Source organism: Sciurus carolinensis, chromosome 9 (genome assembly GCF_902686445.1).
Source record: "Sciurus carolinensis chromosome 9, mSciCar1.2, whole genome shotgun sequence".
Taxonomy (NCBI): Eukaryota; Metazoa; Chordata; class Mammalia; order Rodentia; family Sciuridae; genus Sciurus; species Sciurus carolinensis.
In genome coordinates, this window is record NC_062221.1 from 47855381 (window position 1) to 47871255 (window position 15875).

At 38.5% G+C, this 15875-nt stretch overlaps 1 protein-coding gene across 4 annotated transcripts in view; it reads right to left on the bottom strand.

The window, feature by feature from the left end:
* Tbl1xr1 (TBL1X/Y related 1) overlaps positions 1 to 15776 on the bottom strand; it is a 158454-nt gene extending 142678 nt beyond the window's left edge. Inside the window, exon 1 of one of the 4 annotated variants that reach the window (XM_047563488.1) lies at positions 15410 to 15776. The gene's annotated coding sequence lies outside the window, so the exon portion shown is untranslated. Of the gene's footprint in view, positions 1 to 14623; positions 14738 to 15409 lie in introns of those variants that run through there. The other 3 variants (XM_047563481.1, XM_047563485.1, XM_047563483.1) reach the window with 3 other exon arrangements.
* Positions 15777 to 15875: the final 99 nt, after the last annotated feature.

Here is a 15875-nt window from a genome sequence, read left to right on the forward strand (position 1 = left end):
GTACAACTAAGAATTGACTCAAATGCCAGCTTCACAGGGTAGGCCATGATTAATCAAGGTAATATTGTATGTAAATGTAAAGGCAATTTACAAAATCTCCTGAATCTGTACTTAAATATAAATGATGGTATCTAGCCCTCATATTACTTGAATGATGAAATATGTATCTTTAATTGAATCAGTATTACTTTCTTAAAGTCTAGCATTTATGATTAGCACAAATGACATTTTAAGATCAGTTCATTAATTATCCCCTTTATCTGTTTTCCAGATTGATTCAAATACTATCTTTAAGAACACTCCTTGAAGAAAAACATACAGCTCTCATAATGTCACTGGGCTTCCAAATGTAAGTACTAATTTAGCAAAACCTCTTCTAACCCTCCCCTGAACACCAATCTTTGAATGAATAAAGTATTTTCAGTACTCCACTGTAAGGATGAGCCAGTTTAAGACTACCATCAAGTAACAAGAATATTCCTAACACAATAATTCACTCGAATATTTACTAAGCACCTGCCAGGTTCTATTCTAGGTAATGGAGATAGGGAGATAGAGCAACAAGACAGTCCATTCCTGCTCTCACAAAGTTTAAATTCTCCAGGTAAGAAAATAAATCAATGATTAAGGCTATTTCATCAGAGAAAAAGATAAGTGCAATGAGAAGGTCTTGTGACTGAAAATGGCTGGGAATGTACAGCTGCTTCAGTGTCACCTCTCTGATATGATGGCACTGAAACTGAAATATGAATGACATGAAAGAGTAAGCTACATGACAATATCAGGGAAGAACACAAGGCAAAGGACAAAGCAATCAAGATGCCAAGACAGGGATAAGCTTGTTCAATGAGTGTGGAGTTGGTATGGCTGAGTAAAGTGAACAAGGGGAAATAGAGGAGGTTTGTGAGGTACCTGGGGACCAGAACACACAGGAAGGGGTGGCTCAAAGGTTAAGGAAAAATGTCTGAACTTTATGCTGAATATGATGAAAACCCCTTCTGAGGAAGGGGAAAGAGAAGGAAACTGACATTTCCTCAGTATCTTTACAGTGCCAGACAAATCATATATGTACATATATGTGTGTGTGTATATATATACATTTTTTTCTGCTATGCATTCTGTAAAACAATATATACGTATGTTCATGGAAAACTTCACTTTGTGCAAAATCACCTGTTAAAAGTAACAGCTTCATGAAGTTTAAAAAAAAAACAAGGTTAAGGGAGATATTCAAAACCTATGCAACTTCATTAACAAGCAATTAAAACCCATATAAAATACTAATAAAATTTTAATGTTAAATTCCTTACAAATAATTGCAACATACAACATTAAGTTGGGGTGGGGGGGGTAAGAGAAAGAATACTTGAGGCCAGTTTCTGTAATCCCAGCGACTCAGAAGGCTGAGACAGGAGGACTGCAATTCCAAAGCCAGCCTCAGCAACTTATGGCGCCATTAAGCAACTGAGACCATGTCTCAAAATAAAAAATTTAAAAGCGGGTGGGTGGAGGGCTGAGGATATGGCTTGGTTGTTAAGCACCCCTGAATGCTTAGATCTCTGCTGCTACCCCCCCCAAAAAAAAAAAAAAAAAGAATACTTGAGGATGTCGAGTTGGATGTAGGTAAAATGCACAGAGACCAGGAAGAATCACATAATAACTTTCAGAACTGAAAACACGGGCAAACTACGCTAAAGGAAGAACTCAAGAGTGACCCTCCATGACTTGTTGCATTCAGTTCTTAGTGTACTCTGAGCTCAGTTATTGCTACTTGGTGCAAAACATGAATATGCTAGAGAAAATGTATAAGCCAGAGCAATTTCCTTATTATACTCACATAATTCCCCTATTTACAATCATACAGAGCCCATTCATGAACAGACATACACTGGAGCACAACCAAGTATTCTTTTTAACTTATGCTTTCTCTTCTATTCCAATTAAATCTTTGTAAGTATTTGGTATTTTGCAACTGAAACTTCAAAGAGATAAGTAAAATGTATCCAAATTTTACAGAGAATAAAACTCAAGATGCAGAATGTATTCTGAAAGCAAACCAGAAACATCCTCCACCCCCACCCACACTGACAACTACTTTTACAGTGCTGGGGATGGAACCCAGGTCTCATGAATGCTAGGGAAGGGCTCTACCACTGAAAATAGAGCACCAGTCCTCACACTGACAACTACTCAAGAAGGTTTGTAAATTATACCATATGCATCCATAGTAATATTTATCAAAAGTACACAAGTATATTGTTACAGTCTAAAAAAACAAAACACATTTTTCCTGTCATTGCCAGTTCTCACTTATAGGAAGTCACTGCTATGTTGATTTCTCAGACTAAAGGACCAACAAACTAATGCACTCACTACCTAAACATATATAAGTCACCTGGAAGAAAACACAAGAAAGGCAAATGAGGCTAGTAAAACAAGGCAACGAGATCCCCACAGCATCTGACCCAAAGAGGAGTGGGGTGGAAAAGAAACAAATTAGAAAATATACCTGCATGCAAGCAGTAGAGTATCTAGAGATACCAAAGACCAAGTTATCTATCTGAGTAAGAGCACCCCGCTCCAGACAAGCAAATAGTGAAGATGAAAAAGCCTGTAGGATGCATTCATTTCCCCATTTAGTAACATTTAGGGGAAAGTGGAAATACTCGTTTCTTAAATGCACTATCCTTGATGATTTTAAATTTATTGATGAATTTTTAAACATTCATTTTTAAGTATTGCACTGAAATATTGTAGCAACCATTTTAGTTCAGTTTTAAACTGAAAATCCTTTCTTCCCTGACAGCAAACTAAGGTTTCTGTTAAGCAGCTCAAAAGCCTCCCTTATGACAAAAAGGTCATCTAATTTGGAAGGCTCCAAGTAACAAAATCAAGGAGACCAAGTTCACTCATCTTCAACTCTACTCCAACTATCCCAGAATCCCACGTCTCAGAATATTTTGGATATCTTCATGAGTAAATAAAAGGATGTGAACCAGCTCCCCATGACAACATAGTGTTACCATCACCTACTCTTACTCCAATTATGACCCTCATCTGTCTTCCAACATTGTCTTGTTGCCACTCAACATCATTAAATGAAAATCTAATGCCACTACCAGCCTACACTCAATAGTGGAAACACAGGAAAAATGTGCAAATTGTTTCCACGATAGACTGTACGCAGAGTAGAAGAGGAGGCAGCCAAAATTAAGAGGCAACCTGGGCCATAGACTCGCTGGTTTAGAGAGACAAAGGACACAGAGCATACACATCCTCTGAGAGCTGTGGGAAAGCCACAAAGGCAAGGGCATCAAGTTTATGAACTAAGAACTTACACCTTGAAGGACAGGAAGCTAGGTCATCAGGCAAACCCTCACAATTCTTATGTATAATAAACACAGTGAGTTCAAGGGATGATGAATTTGTGAAACTTGATGGATTTCTTCTAGTTTTATATATGTGAATCACCTTAAAGATCAAGGTTCTACTGTACTACAACTGTAACTCAGTCAGAATTTCATGGGTTCAACTCAACTTAAACAGCAAGTCTACAGTGTATGAGGGCACTCTAGCAGGTCCTGAGAATAAAGATGAGTGAAAGACAACTGTCTTCAAGGAACATTCACCATAATAATAAGAGTTAACAAATTAATTCTGGATCAAGGAGAGATCTGTACTAAAAATAGGAGACTAGGGGTCAAGGTCATAATGTAAGTTTAAAATTATCACGGAAAGAAACCTCATCTTCAAATAGTATAATTTCAAGCAACCAACACGTTATGGCATGTTCATTTTTGCTTAAAATAGTATAAAGTAATTAACCAACCTTTTTCTCTAACAGGATATAAGAAACTTAGTATAATAGTCATTCCTATTAATCATTACTACCCTTTTATGAGAAATATTCAGGGGTCTTAATCTGGAACTGCTTGCAGATTTCTCTTCCAAAACAGTCTTACACTTACATGTATTAGCATTATTTATCATTTGTATCTTATTTACAAATACACACCTTACAAAGTTCATCACAACTTCAGAATCCTAATATAGCCTGAGAATACTAAAGACACAGCAATAATAAATGTGATTTATCTATGCTCTATTAGTCAGAATGTCAACTTGTTTTCCATTCTGAGTACTGATTCTAAATCCATAAAGTGGAAATTATAATTCTATATTTAAGCCAGCATTTTCTAAATTCAAGAAATAATGAAATCATTATTTTTAAATACGAAATGAGGGCTGAAGATGTAACCCAGGGGTAAAGTGCTTGCCGAGCATGTATGAGGACCCGATTTTTCTTATAAGAAAAAAAAATAAGTAAATAAACATTCACATGCTCATATACATACACACCTATAATCCCTGCTGCTTAGGAAGTTGAGGTAGGAGGATGGCAAGTTCAAAGTCAGCCTGGGCAACATAACAAGTCTGTCTCAAAAAAAAAAAAAAGTTTAAGGATGTAGTGGTAGAACACCACTGGATTCAATGACCAGTACCACAAATAACAATAATAATAATAGTAAACTCAATTTAGAAACTTATAAAAGAATACTATAAAATGGAAAACAGAAGAGTATGAAAAATAAGCATGTCTGGTATTCAAGTATCAGCTCCTGAAAACTTATTTCAGTTTCTTTGGTACATATACACATCCTGTGTTGTACCGAAAGTATTTTTAGTAAACTTTCATGTCACAGCTTGCATAAAATGTAACATGTATATCTGAAATGACAAACACATGCAGTACTATTTGATCTCCTAGGAACTGGGAAAGAGGAGTACAAATTCTCCCCACCAGTGAACCTCTATCTCCATCCTCAGTGGTCCTCTACCACTGAGCTCTATCTCCATCCCTTTTTATTTTTTGAAACAGGGTCTCATTAAGTTGCCCAGGCTGGCCTCAAATTTATGATCCTCCTGCCTCAGTTTTCTGAGAAGCTGGGATTACAGGTGTGCACCACCATACCTGGCCAATTTATTTTTTAATAAAGGTAGCAGCTTTCTTTTTCTTGAAATGTCAAAAGTGTGATCAAATTCAATATGAAATATTACTGCAGGGGCTATGGCTGTAGCTCAGTTGTAAAGCGCTTGCCTCTCACATGTGAGGTACTGGGTTCCATCTTCAGCACCACGTAAAAATAAATGAATAAACAGATGCAAAAGGAAAAATCTTTTTAAAAAAATACTGCAAAAGAACATGTACGTCGGACATATAATGAAGCTCCACGGTACAGAATCTCATTCTAGATTGAGCAATAAAAGTTCAGTCACCAAATGCAGTCTTAGCCCTCTGGATTAGAAATTCTAACCATCTCATCTCTGTAGCTGGCACAGCAGCCAAGACAGGTTCACAGAATTAAGTTGTCAGGAGAGGTGTCACTTTTCCACCTCTCTACAGTTGTTAGTGCTGCAGCTAACAAAAGCCACCAAGAGTAGCTAGCATTTGTTTACTAATCACTTCTTATGTGCCAGGCTCTATGCTGCTTTACGTGTGTTTCCATTTCAGTGCTCACAACTACTTTGTGAAGAATTAATTCTCTTTTGTTCCCATTTTTCAGATGTGGAAACCAACTGGAATAGTTAGATATCTATTTCCCAAAATCTAACAGCAAATAGGAGTGACAGGATTCAAACCAGGGGTGTGTGGCTCTAGCTCTTCACTGCAACATCCAAGAGTAAGAGATTACTACCAGATCAGACAGACCCTACTTAGTCTCTTATTACTGTTGAAAAGAGGGCCAAGGCCTCAGGATTGCTAGTGCTAAGTCACTATGCCACAGAATTAAAAGCAATATATCTGTCTTCTTGGAGTCAATAACACATTAAGTTCACAGATCACGTGCAATATCAGAATGTATAGTTCCATAAATCCCATTATACCAAAATGTATCACACTTACTGAAATCAACCATTACCCTATGAGAATCCCAATTTTCACCTGATTCCTAAACATTTGGCAAAGTGATTCCTTTGAAATAAGACAAAATTTATGTACTTCTGGACAACAAAAACCTCCTTTTAAAGTTTGCACTGAATTATTTCTAATTATCAAATTTTGATAGGATTCAAAAATCATGAGTTCAGCACAGGTGTGTTGACCCAGCTGTGCAACGGAATAGCAATTGTTCAATCATATAACTACTCTAAATCTGCCAACAAATCTGAGGGATAAAAATAAGTGTTCACAGAAATATGTACAGTTTCAATCATGTCAGGTGTGGCAGAATAGAGTACACCTATAATCCCAGCTACTTGGGAGGCTGAGGCAGGATGATTACAGGTTCAAAGCCAACCTCAGCAACTTTGCAAGGTCGTAAACTATCTCGTGAGATCCTGTGGTAAAGCACCCACTGGTTAAATCCCCAGTACAAAAATCCCCGGTCTGTCTGTATGTATGTATGTACACACACAATTCCAGTTCTTTAAAAGCTGGCTGAAAAGCACAAAAGTAATTAACAGTTTTTGGCATATAAACATATTTAACCAATTCAAAAGATTACACATAAAAATAAGTCTCTCCCTCACCAGACTAAATGATCTGTCCATTTCAGCCCCAGCCCAACACCACTGTTGGTCTTTTAGACATCTTTCTATAGTCACTAAGCATATACACCAAGCACATACATAAACACACAAACTCATATACACTCACTGTACATCCCTTTTTAAATTGACAGCAAACTATATGGGATTTCCCAATCCCTTGTTTTTTACTTAAACATTTTTAGAAAAAAACTTTAAATGTTAAAGTCAAAAACACCAAATCTAAACCAATCTGTAAGGGAACAATTCACACAAAAACATTTCTCACCAGATGTCAAAACCTGATGACCTCTGCTTGCAGGACACAAGAAGTCTAAGATCAAAGATTTAATACCACTGAGGGTCTGTTGTTGTTTTTCTTTTGTTTTTACACAAAAATAGGAAATCTCTACTTCCCAGACACAATACCAGACTACACCCAACCCAGTCTAAGATCTTATAAATGTACAATGCTTACAGAGAAAAGTGATTTAAATAAACTCTGTGCTTGGGGAGAAACATTAAACAAGTAGATTATATTTTGTTATTAAAAGGTGCTAAAGAACAATCTATAGCCACAAACCATTTTTTAATTCATATATGTTTTACTTCATAAAAGCATAATTATACAGAAAATAGAAAAGTATAAAGAAATTCATTATCTATTACCATAACCCAACTGCCTTATACTATGACTTAATCACATGACAGACACTAAATAGAAATCAAACAAGAGGAGCCTACACTCTACTCAATTAGTCTGTTCAAATTAAGGAAATACATAGAACACCTCCTCCTAACTCATAAGTTGTGTTCTATGTGTAATTAACTACCAAAATGCTCTATTTATGTATCTCCGCAAGGTATTTGCTTATTGCTAATAAAGTGCTTTCCACACTACTGTTCTATGGAAGGCTGTAACTTTTGAGTCAACTACTCTAAGTTAAGCAAACTATCCATATAGATATCCCTCAAAAATCATTAAAATGACAAAATCTTAAGAATTTTAATAAAGGAATTAAAGTATTAATATACTCATTCAATTTTTGGTTGTATAAGCAAATCTTAGGTAACATTTTATCTGATCATATTAATTACACATTTGTAGATGCTAAATGATTTCCCCATACAACCATGGTTTTTGCAAAAAGAAAATTTTTTTTAAATCTGCTCACTTAATATTGGATCCCTGTCAAAATGCTACCCACCATTTCAGCAAATACACAAAACATCCACTTAAAAACCTCATTGCCTCTTTATAATGACCCACTCTTTAGAATGCTAAAAAAGAGTAGGGGAGAGAGACAAAGAAGGAAAGAAGTAAAAGCATTGATACCTTTGACTTCAGATGAAACAAAATATCAAGTGATATCTAGTTCCTAAAAGTTAAAAAAAAAAAAAAAAAAGCTTACTATATTAAAGATGTTTAAACATCTTGATTTTAAAAAAGTTTTAACACATCCAGAGTAAAGTGCATACAAGTAACTGTTCTATTAAGATTTTGGAATGACTATCTGTGACTCCTGATCATGACATTCTCCTCTCTTTCTTGAATCTGCCTCCTACAAGAAGCAAACCTTCAAGTCAGGCATGGTGGCCTATGCCAGTACCAGGAGCTAAGGAGGCTGAGGCAGGATAATTCCAAGTTTGAGACCAGCCTCAGCAACTTAGTGAGGACCTAGGCAACTTAGTGAGGCTCTTGTCTTAAAACAAAAAATGAAGAGCTGGTATGTAGCTCAATGGTAAAGCCCCTCTGGGTTCAATGTCCAGTACTCAAAAAATAAAATATAAAAAAGAAAAAAAGAAACAAACCTTCAGTAGACAAAGGAGGAAACAGGCAAACTTCCCTGTTTAAATATTCAACACCTATTCTTTCTCATTCATTCCTAAGACTTACTCATTTCATGTAACTCTTTTCCTTAATCTGGGTGTTCTTTCTATATTTACTAAAATTTAATTACTGACCTTTCGGTATGACTCTTGCAAAGTTGACTATTAATTCTGAGTTACGAAATTAAACTCTCAGAAAGCAGTGCAGCATCCAACTTAATTTGACTCAAAAACTTGCTGGAAAGCTTTTAAAACTAAAAATATTTAAAATGTTGCAAGGATATAACACCAAATTAGTTGTCTGGGGATATAGCTCAGTTGGTAGAGTGCTTGCCTTACAAGCATAAGGCCCTGGGTTCAATCCCCAGCACCACAAAAAAATAAATAAATAAATAAATAAAATAACACCAAATTAGTTATCTTTAGAGTCAATTTCCCTGGTTGGTTAGAACTAATATTGCACAGCTCTACCATAAAAACTTACCAATAGGAGATGGTTAAGATGACATTATTCTGGTAGATTAAACCCACTTCCACTGTACAATAGATACACTCTATATTGAATATTAATATGTTAAACAGCATTAGCTGATTCCAGTGTGGTCAGAATGCTGTATGCTATAACAAAGTTAAAGTTTTAAGAAAAAAAAAAAAAAAACACTTATGTTGGTGCAATACTGAGAAAATAATGAGGAAAAGGTCTTAGAGATTAGAATTTCAAAAGCAAGTTCAAAATTTTAAGCGTAACTATGCCAGACACATATACAAATGGAACATCGCTAATCAGAAAATCCAAGGGCTGGGGAGATAGCTCAGTCTGTAGAGTGCTTGCCTTGTAAGCATAAGGCCCTGGGTTCGATCCCCAGCACCAAAAAAAAAAAAGAAAATCCAAAACTTAAAAATATTTGGAAGTCCAAAACTTTTTGAGCATCAACATGACCTCACAAGTGGAAAATTCCACACCTGACTTCCTGTAACAGGATGAACACTTAGGGCACACTAAAAATACTATATAAAATTACTTCAAGTTATGTGTATAAGGTGAATGTGAAACAAATGAATTTCATGCTTATACTTGGGTTCCATCCCCAAGATCAAAATCTGAAAAATTTTTTCAAAATCTGAAAAAATCCAAAACACTTCTGGTTCCAAGACTTTCAGTCAATTTGTATTATCAGATAAAGTCAACTCAGTGTGACATGGTTCCTAACTAGACTAAGTTTTGCCTCAATACTGTGGCTACTATTTCAACATTAAGAGAACAAACCTAGTCACTTTCATCTAACTCTAACTGACCAGGATTTTTCCTTTACTCTGACAGCATTAAAATTCAAATAAACAATTAAATGTAACTATAATACACCAAACCTTGGAAGTCTAATTAAAAAGAAAATTCTGCCATATCAATGATGGTGTAGGACAGCTGCCACTGCTCTCATTTAAACACAGGCCCTGCATAAACAATTCACTTTAACATGGAAATGGTATTACTTCAGCTCTTAATTAAAAAAAAAAAAAAAAAAAATTTCTATCAAAAGGTAAACAGATTCTTCCCTTCAAGAAGTATAATATGTAGTTGGAAGAACATGACACATCCCATGGAAACAACAGATATGGAGTTTATCATATTCATTAAATGCAACAGGATCTCAAAGAAATATCCTGAGTCAAGATGGTCAGAAAAGCCTTCACAGAAGTAGGCTAGATACTAGGCTATAAAAAGGACAAAGGGAAAGAATAGCATGAACAAAATCACAGAAGTAAGGAGTATGAAAAAAGGAAGGATTGAGAGGCAGGCAAGAATCCCAGTTAGGGAAGAATGGGAAATAAAGCTGACTAGGTAGAATGACGCCTTAAAAGCCAGACTGAAGCATATGAACTCAATCCAGTTGGCACAGGGAATCCATTAAGGGTTCTCCAGCAGGGGAGCTGACATAATGAAACCAGTATTTTAAATAAATTACACTGTCAGTAGATACAGAAGATAGGATAGAGAAGAAAGGTTGCTCAGGGCAACCAACTAAAAAATTAAGGTAATAACCCAAATCTAAAGATCATTCACTCATTCATTCATTCAGCACAGACAGCAGACTGCCAAGTAAGAACACTGGCATAAACTATCAAACAAACTGAGCCTACATCCCTACTCCTGGCCCCATACTACCTAAATCTCTAATTTCCTCACTGTTAAATTTAGGGTATCAGCTGCTCAGAGTACCACAGTACTTGTGAAAGCACCAGTATAGTCTGGATTCATACAACACTGACAATTAGTAGCAAATATCACTGCTGAATTAAGAATGGGAAATGAAATTAAGAGAAGACTTACAGGTATTTAAGAGGAAAAGAACTTTCTTGACAGAACTGAAAATATGGAACAAGAACTCAGGCGAATGGTCAAAGTTAGAGGGAAAAAAAGCCTACTTGAAGTAATCGCTCCAAACTAAAAGGCAGATCCTAGGCTCTGCTGAATCCAGACTCAAAAGAGTTATTTTTTTTATTTTAAGAGTTGGAAAGCATTTCAAATGGTGCAAGTACATTAAAAAAGTCAAAACTCAAGTGAAAGAATAGCAACAAAGGCACGCAAAAGGTCCAAGACTGTATCCACACCAGTAACCTGATGTAGTCCCCAGTAAGTGTTAACATTCAATCTAATTCTTCATGATATATCTAAGCCTTTATTCACAACTTTGAAAATAAATAAATTGTGCTGTTAATTTCACATGTTGCCCAAGAACTTAGGAAACAGAACCGCCAAATTTTTTTACAACATTATGACCCCACTAAAACCAATAACAAGCAAATAAAATATAACACAAAGAAATGAACCTCAAAACGAAATCCATTCCATTATACTTAGGTGATCCTTGGTACACTAAGCATCTAAGCACCTTACATACATTAACTCAATGTTCTCAACTCTGAAATAGACTGTCCCCATTGCACAGGTGAAAAAAAACTAAGGCACAGCAGGAGTTACTACTACCCCAATATCACACAGCTAGTCAGGGATACAACCTGAGTTTGAATCAAGGCAGTTCTTCACAAGACACTTGTTTAAACCACTATACAACACAAAACTTAAATGCTGTTTCTTATACAAGGTTTCAGAAATGTACACTCTATAAAGTTAGAGATACTCTTATTTGCCTTTCCTTCCTAATTTCAAGCACAACATTATGCTCGATGTCAAAATGCATTTTACTGTCATGTATAACTAAAAAGAACAAATTAAAAATTTTTTAAAAATTTCAAGCACATTGTTTTTTTTTTTTTTTTTTTTTTCCTTTTGGATACTGGGATTGAACCCAAAAGTACTTTACCACTGCTAATCTCAAGGTAGGAAATACAGCAGCTGACATGAAGACTGCATCTTATTAATTAATGCTAGGGAGTTAAGCAAAATGATGTAAGTCCTAGGTATTTCATTTATCCAGTACAATCACTTGACTCACTTAGCAGAGATGCAAAACTGTAAAAATATATGATTAGAAACACAGTTTTTGTAAGGGCATGGTGACACACAACCGTAATCCCAGCTACCCAGTAGGCTGAGGCAGAAGGATCACAAATTCAAGGCCATCCTGGGCAACTTAAGCCCTGTCTCAAAAAACAAAAGGGGCAGAGTTAGCTCAGTGGTAGAGGACTTGCTTATCACACACAGGGCCCATGGTTGGATCCCCAACACCAAGGAAAGATTTTTTTAAGGATATCTATAGACCAAAACTGATAAAGAAGCTGGAAAAATCTGCTGCAAATAAAGTCAACTCAGAAAGAACGTGGACTAGAGGTCCAGACCTAGGTTTGAATCCTAGTACACCACTGAACCATTTTGGGGGCTTTAAACAAGTGAATTCACTTCTTCGCACCTGTTTCATCCTCTATGGAGAAAGCCCACCACTACTGACCTCATTGGATTAGCCTGAGGTCTAAATGACACAAAGCCCTGCCCATCTCTTCCTCTGGTTCTATAGATAAAGGACAATTGTCCTCTGAGTACAATCCCAAAGGCAATAAACAGAACCAAATTCTTCAGCATCAACTTTCTCATATAACTGTTTTGCTGTCTTGAAACTTCAATTTTCTACTGGTGGTAGAGCAGGAGATAGCACCAAGGTGGTCCACAAACTGAACACTATTCCAATTCTTTTTCTACAGTCCTTAAGGTCCTATCCCTTCTCTGCCATGGGAAGGTTTGAATACAAAATACAAATGCCTCATATTAGATCCTTCCTTTCTTTACACTTAAATAACTTACACTATAAATATTATTTGTGAAATGAGTCAAATTCACATGTGCTAGAAAAATACAAAGTCCCAGGCAGTGCCAGTATTTCTGCCATTCCCCCACACTTCCTCCAATTCACATTCTTCTCTATTCTTTTTATATAAATAACTCTGAAGTTGAACAAGTCCAACAAATAATTTCAACTAACTCCATCTAAATGTGTTGTAACAAAATTCTTTATAGTAATTCTGCTACAAATTGTTGTGTAAAGGGGATTCCTTTGCCAGCTACTCAACTGACCAGGTTATATTTATACAGCATTGCTGTATATGAACAAATGTATTTAATCAACAGGTTAATGTTCCAAACATTCATTACTCACAGCTCCTTTTGTCAGTAACCCCTATGTTTATATTAAGCTGCTGCCCTTTCTCATTTACTTGAAAGGCTCCCAGTACAGAGAAAGCAGTTTTTCTTGTTCTCTCAGTAGGCTGGTATCATGGTAACTGTGCAAAAACATCCACTTGTGTTGAGAACACAAGTAGCATGAAGATTCCTGATCACATGTAAAAAGTTAAGATGTTTTAACACTTCCTTGACACAATCAATAAAAAATAATAACAATTTACATAAGGGGCCACTCCAGTTTCTCCCATATTAATAAACAAAGCTGATATATGTTAGAAGAATGTTTTAAGCTGGTAGTGAGCTTTGTAGCAATTTTTAAGCCATTAACAAGTTACTTAAGTTCCTCTACTGTAAGCAAAACTTTTTCATGCACATATTGTTTTCATTCCCCATACAGGTCAGCATTTTGTTCTAAATACTATAATCTGATTCTAACTACTCAAATGGTTAAAAGAAAGTATTTATGGAGTTAATGATTCCTATTGCATACATCAGACAGTACAGGATAGTAGAACTGGGGGAAAAAAATCATGGGAAAACCTGGATTTAAAAAAGCAAGAGTATAAACACACAACACATGCCTGACCTCCCTCAGGCATGTTTTCTTTCTGCCGCCCCTCCCCCACTGGTAAATGCAAACTATTTCTAGAACTCTCAACGATAACTTGGGAAGCTTGCCATTAACTCATGATTTAATCCAACATACACAATGTTTTCATGGAGACAAAGCTGCCCTACTTCCCTAGACCATAAAACTTATTGAAATAGTGAGTAGATACAGTCCCCAGGAAGTCAGGATTACTGAATTCACCAATGAGCACCGGTCTTATTTAACAAAAATGAACATGAATCACACTGGGAAACCCAAAAAGTCACCGTCTTCAATGTGTAATCAGTATATTTTTTGCAAGTCGCTTTAGTAAGACGATAAAAAACACCACGATTGGATCTTACGTTATTCAAACTGGAGTCTTTAAGGAAGAGTGGTGAAGATGATTACTCAATTGTATTGGGGGCAGGGAGAGCATTCAGACTAAAGATTCAAACTAAAAATAACCCATCATTTCACCCACCATATTTTATTAACATGTTTATATCAGCATAAGGTTTTTGTCTGGAAAACTCAACAGTAAACTTCCCTAAGTCAACTGTAAATTATATAGGTACTGAAACTCACCCTGGTACCTGCAAAGTCCACGATTTTAAGTAAACTCCAAACACGCAGAATATCTAATTTTTAACTAGGTTCCAAAACTTACCCCGTGTAATCACCAATATTTTTTCAGAGTGTGGGATAACCTAACAAAGAGAGATTTCTTAAAAGCCATCACAACCCAAATTGTACATGGAACACACCATTTCCACAATCTAAATTTAATCCCGGTTGCCACTGCAAAGTGATGCCTGTTTCAGCAAATTAGGAACTTCCAAAAATACTGATCACGTTAACGCATGCATGGCTTCCCTAGTGCTGCCATTTAAGATTAATATTTCTCTTAAATAAAAGTCTGCTTCTGTTAAAAAAAAAATGACATCGGTTGCAAAGAGGAAGTTACCGAGAAACCACCCTCACAACGTGGCCTTTACACTGTCAGAAAATAATGTGACTCCGTGCCACCCAAAACTTACCAGGACGCTGGCAATAACTTTGCCAATTCTACACTTCTGAACCCAACTTCAAAGAGGCTCTACCAAATACCTCCTTAAGAAGGCAGAAAGCGCTAAGTTACAAACAAACACGTCCCGGTGTGAGGCCCGGCGGCCGCGCGCCCCTCCCCCCGGCCGGCGCCCCCGCCCCGGACGCGCGGCCCCAACAGCCGCCCGCAGCCCCCTGCACTCCAGCCGGGGTCGCCGCGCGGGGCCAGGGACGCGCCTCCAGAGGGGAGCGGATTCTCATCGCAGCCCGAGGTTTAACAAAATAGCATGCGCCGAAAGGAGCCTTCTCCTCTGCTAAAAATAGGCTATAAAGGAGTCGGCCTCATGATGGCTCCTTGATTCAATTTGCTGCAAATTCTTTCCTGAAAGCCTTGCCCGCCTCACACACACACGCACAAAAAGGGGGTGTAAATGCACGAAGGGTGGAAGAGGGGGAGAAGGCCGAGGTGCACATTTTCCGAGACAACAACAACATAATTAGGGTGAGGATCCCCCGAGACCAGGAAAGGGTAGGGGGTGGGCAGGCACGTGAGCATTTCAAAGAAGCCTGAGAGGGAAAGGGGGGATGGGGGCACCCTAAATGCCCTCCCTCCCTGCCCCTCCCCCACCTAAGCCCCAGCTCCCCAAAGGGCCAAGTTGAAAAATGCATGTTCCGCGGGCGCCCCTCCCCCCGCGGCCCGGGCCCCCGGCCGCCTCGGGCCCGCGCCCCCCGCCCCGGCCGCGGCCGCCCCACTCCAGGGTCCGGCCCCCGGCGCTTACCTGGAAACGGTGGCCTCCAACGCCGCTCCCCCCTCCCGGGAATGGAGGCACAAGGAAATTCCCCTCCTCGCCGCCGCCGCCACCGCCTCCAACCACCCCCAAAATAACCCCTCCGGGGGTGAGAGGCAATTATAACCCCGGCGAGCGGAGGGCGCGGGGGGGATGGGCGCGGGCGGGCGGGGGCGGGGAGCGCGGCGCGGGTCCCCAGGTGGCGAGCGGAGGTGCTCCCGCCGCGGGGGGAGGGGCGGGGGCGCACGCGGCCGGCGGCGGGGGGAGGCGGCGCGCGGGGGAAGGGCGCGAGCGGGGAGAGGAATTGAGGCAGAAGGTAAAAGCTGTTACTAAGGGAAAGAGCCAAACGGTTCGGAGCAGCCAACGGCTCAGACACTCAACACTGGGGAGAGAGGAATGGGGACCAGCCAGGCACAAATGAGCTCGCGAGGCCCGCGGCGGCGGCGGCGGCGGCCGC